The sequence below is a fragment of the Triticum dicoccoides genome, chromosome 1B (genome assembly GCF_002162155.2).
Source record: "Triticum dicoccoides isolate Atlit2015 ecotype Zavitan chromosome 1B, WEW_v2.0, whole genome shotgun sequence".
NCBI classification, from domain to species: Eukaryota; Viridiplantae; Streptophyta; class Magnoliopsida; order Poales; family Poaceae; genus Triticum; species Triticum dicoccoides.
Window position 1 is genome coordinate 484,981,926 of NC_041381.1, and position 5,043 is coordinate 484,986,968.

General features: G+C 56.5%; 1 pseudogene; it reads right to left on the bottom strand.

The window, feature by feature from the left end:
* Positions 1 to 633: 633 nt before the first annotated feature.
* On the bottom strand, positions 634 to 2,717 carry LOC119350499 (annotated as a pseudogene).
* Positions 2,718 to 5,043: the final 2,326 nt, after the last annotated feature.

A 5,043-nucleotide genomic window follows, 5' to 3' on the forward strand; every position in this document is an offset into this window, starting at 1 on the left:
CCACGCGGCCTGCCTAGGCGCGACGCCGCCGCGTCGTACACGCGGGTGGCCTCGCGCATCGTACCGTAGGTGCCGAGGCCGAGCCGGAGATCGCCGGAGCGTATCTCGGAGTAGTACCCACCGTTGGGGCGCAGGCGGACGCCGTGGAAGCCCGACGCTCCTCGGCGGCGCGGCGGTGACGGGGCGCTGGAGTGGTGGAGGCGCGCGTGGCAGAGAAAGAGGAAGAGGAGTCGTGGAAAAGGCGCGTGGCAGAGGAAGAGGAAGAGGAGTCGTGGAAAAGGCACGTGGCAGAGGAAGAGGAAGAGGAGTCGTGGAAAAGGCGCGTGGCGAGCGCCGCATTTTATAGGCGCACCGAAAGCGGTGCGCCAAAAATAACGCGCGAGCTGTCACCTTTTCGCGCGGGCGCGTTTCCCGCCATCGCTGGAGCACGGTAAAACGTCCCCCGCGCGCTAAAAGCTGGGTTTACCGCGCGCGGTTGGAGATGCTCTAACTACTAGCTGAAAAACTACCGGGCCACATTCAGTGTACATGCACACGTCGACATGGCCATTTATTTTGCTAACTGAAAAGAAAACTAAGCTAGCTACTAAACCAAGCTAGGAAATACAAGTTCAACAAGTGGTGCCATCATCCCTAATATTCCTCGGTGGAAGAGCAAAATCTTGCATTCGTGTAAACCTTCCCTGGCCGGCAGAAGTACCCCTGCTCTGGCGCACAGTGCAAGTCGTCAGAGCAGACACATAGTCCTTCAATGGCGCAACGCTTCTTAATGATGTTGGGGGTCCCGTTGACGCCGAGCACTTGATCGGTCCACTCGCTGGAGAAGAGCCCGTCGGGGTAGTACATATTCTTTACCTTAAGGAACTTATTGGCTTTTGGGTACCTTGCGATGACACCGTCGAAGGCGAAGTTGCGGTTCTTACCCCAGTGCGGCAGGCCGCCGTACTTACCCAATGCCATCTGCTCAATCTCGTCCACCACGTCGGCGTGGGCGCGCGGCATGCCGTCAGTGTGGCTGCGGTAGAAGATGATGTCAACGTCAACAGAGTCCTCGGGCTTGCCGAGGTACGCCGGAGGACGCCTTGACGTAGCGGAGGACAACACCCGTACGAAGGAGGGCACAAAACGCGGCCGGTTTGAGGTCCCGGAGCCGTTGCATGTCAGCGACGAACGCCGACACCTTAGAGAGTGGGACGCTGAAGCTGGAGTTGTACAGGAAGGTGCCTCGGATGCGAGAGGAGGCCATCCTCTGGGCCATCGATGCATGATCCGGACGCCTGGATGCGATGCTGGTACCCCACAATCGGGTACCCTGTGAAGGAGACGCCGTCGTTCGTGAAGCCCAAGGCCTGCAGCTGTCTCGTGGCCCCCTCCTGCTCTGCCGCGCACCGGGCGATGTCAGTGCCGTTCTCCTGCAGCCGCTCCTCTGCGGCTCTTGCGCGGACAAGCAGGGCTGTGGGGTTGGAACGAAAAAGGGCCAGATCGCTGAGCCCATTCCCGGGTGTCGCGACGTCGACGCGGTCGTCTGGCGGTAGATGATGCTGCCGTGCTGCGGCAGCCATATCATGTCGGCGAACTCGTGAAGACGGCCCCACTCGGCCACCCGTGCCGTGAAGTCCGAGTCGTTGCGCCTCAGGAACGTCACTGACCGCTTGAACAGCGGCTGCAGGGCCAGAGTCACCTGGGAGACAACGCCGAGGACCCCAAGGGAGACCTTGGCGGCGTCCAGGTCCGGGTGATCGGCGCCGAGCTCCCTCACCATGGCGAACCCGTGACACGCCGGCGCCGGCGTCACGATCCTCAGACCGACCACGTACTCGTGCACGGCGCCTCCCTTGCCCCACAGCCCGCTCCCATGCGCGCCCGTCGCGAGGAGCCCGCCGATGGTTAGGCCGTACCAGTTCGGCGAGTGCGGCAGTGACAGCCCCGCTGCGGCAGCGGCCTGGATCAGGTCCCGGAGTACCATGCCGCTCTCCACCGTGATGAGCTGCCTCTCGGCGTCGACACGAACCGTCCGGTTCAGCCGTGAGGTGCTTATGATGGTGCCCTGGCTGCCGCCGGGGCACGCCAGCTTGGGCCGCTGTGTGAGTGCTTGGTGGCCACCTTCATCTTGCGTTTGGCGGACGCCGCGGCCGCCACGGCCGCGACCAGCTCCTGCTCGGTGCTCGGGTAGACAACGTTGGCCGCGTGGCAGATGATGCGGTCCGTGAAGGAGCCGTACGTGTTGGTGACCGTGCAGTTGGACGTGCCATGCGTGCAGGTCACCGGGTCCGGTGGAGGGCTGCAGCCGGCGAGCTGGAGCAGGATCCCTACGAGGAGGAGCAGCCAAGCTCCCCATTGCTCGTGAGTGTGGATGCTCTCCTTGCGACATCGCTGACTTCTCGAGTGAATGAATGAAGGCCTACACTAAAGCTTGCTTGTACTATCCACTACAGATATATACAGGCTCGGTATATATACGGTTAGACACATCGGGGTGCACAAAAATAAAAAATTACAACCAGTTGCACACAAAACGAACTTAAATCCTGTTTTACTAACCTCTGTGTGGTTTCTCAATCACGCATTTCATGATGAAATTGAATGAATTGTACAAACGTTGCTGCTGCTCCTCCATGCTCAAGCATAACATTCTCACCCTGAAACTGAAACTCCGGGCGCTCATTCGGGCGCTCATTCTCTATGGTCATATTGTGCATGATCACACAAGCAGTCATCACCTCCCACAACTTCTTGGTGCTTCAAGTTCTAGCGCGATACCGAACGATGCCCCATCGAGATTGCATAACACCAAAGGCACGCTCGACATCCTTCCTCGCACCCTTTTGTTCTTGGGAAAATCTTTTCCTCTCTTCTCCGACAGGGTTAGAAATTGTCTTCACAATAGTGGTCCACTGAGGATAGATACCGTCGCCTAGGTAGTATCCTTTGTCGTAGTTGTGGCCGTTGATGGTAACATTCACCGGCGGGATGTTGCCTTCAGCAAGCCTTGCAAACACCAGCGAGCCTTGAAGCACGTTGATATCATTGTGTGATCCGGCCATGCCGAAGAAAGGGTGCCAGATCCAGAGATCTTGTGAGGCCACAGCCTCAAGTATGATAGTGCAAGCACTGAGTTGACCCTTATACTGCCCTTGCCAAGCAGAAGGGCAGTTTTCCCACTCTCAGTGCATGCAGTCTATGTTGCCAAGCATCTTTGGGAAGCCCCTGCTGGAATTCATCGCCAAGAAGCGGGTTGTATCTTGATCAGTCGGCTCTCTCAAGTACTCGGGGCCAAACTGAGCAATCACAGCCTTGCAGAACCTGTACATAGACTCTAGGCATGTAGATTCGCTCATACAGATGTACTCATCAATGAGATCACCGGGCACTCCGCATGCAAGCATCCGGATGCCTGCAGTGCATTTTTGCTAAGATGAGAAGCCAATCTTTCCCAGGGCATCGTCTTTACACTCTAAATAGTTATCGTATCCGACCACCCCCCCTCTCTAATATGGTTGAAAAGATGCCTAACCATACCAAAAAGCCGTCGAAATTTCTGATGTTTGAACAGCGGGTTGGTTGTGTCAAAGTAGTAATTCCAAAGAAGGAAATGGTCGCTCTCTCGATTGCGATTCAACGTTGGAATGTGCCCCAGGATCGAGCCCCGGAACAACAGCCGCTGCCTATTAAGGTGGTCATGGACCAACACGACAACCAACATCTCCCAATCATCGGACGAGGAATCGTCGGAGTCGCACAGTAAATTGTGGAAAAAGAACTCATCGGCGGAGTCCGTTTTATACCTTGGCAAACTGTCGAACAGCTTGTGGGTGTCGACGAAGAAACTAGCTGACGAAGAGATGCGGGCCTCCCTTGGACCAGGTGGCTGGCCTGGCAGCGTCCGATGAGCGTGCTGGCGTCAGGACAATGGGCGGTGTCGGACGAAGGAGCTTGCCGGTGCGGGGGGAGGCGGCTTCCTACTCGCGGCGACGTCGGAGTGTGGGATGGAAGCTTCGGTGCCCCGGCGCCGTGGGATGTGGCGGTGTTGGGGGAGGTGTGTCGGCACGGGCTGCTGGCAGAGGCCAAAATGGGCGGCGACAGCGACGGGGCGGGACGGACGAGGGTTTGTTGTTCAATGTGCCACCGAGTAGCGGGCTAGAAGGAGGAGTAGGGGCGCGTCGCGCGCGTCCGTTTTGTGTCCGTGCCGTGGATCCCGCATCTTCCCACCACTGGATCCCAGACAGCTGCTCGACACCGATGCCTCCAGCCGCCCCACCCCTCTGGCTTCCTCTCCGTGCAGCAGCGCCGTCACCACTCTGCCATCTCCTAGCCGGAGTTTATGCTCTCCTCCACGTCTCCTTCGTCTTGCATTGACAGCAAGATACTCGTTCAGTTCGCGTTGGTGCGCTTCATGCAGTGTGGAGCTTTTAATTCTGCAGGAGGGAGGGGCGCGAGGAGGTTCGTCCGCGGGGCCGGCATGCAGTTGGGGCGATGTGTGGGTTGCAGCTCCCTTTGACGACAATGAGGGTCACCTGTCGCTACAGTGCAGCTTGCTTGTCCCTTCGTTGCAGTTCGATCGAGGCCCACAACTCCTCCAATTCTGTTCAGAAGTGTTTTGGATCGTTTTCAATTCACGGCTTCTTCGGTGCAGTTCATTGCCTTTTTTTGAAAATTTTGTGTATGGTTGTGTGGTTGTAATTTTGCACTTAGTTTTTAGTCATTGCTGCCCGCTCTGGCGATGACCACAATCCACCCGTGGTTCATTGGTCAGACGCGCGAATCTGTGCGGTGTACTCTGTTTTTTCCAGGGCGTTCTATCATCATCCTGTATTTGCTAAAGAAAAAATGCAGGCTATTTATAGCAAAAATGTTTGTGGTTCACTCTAGAAAAAATTGATGCAGCACACTTGCCTCATCTAAGCAGTTAGTGCACATTCATAAAAATAAATGAGAAATGGTCGAGAAATGAAAAAATGGTCGAGAAACAACAAAAAAGTAATGCCGTTCATTAGAGTACATGAACCATGCAGCTCATTTAACTCGTGTACATGAACCATGCAG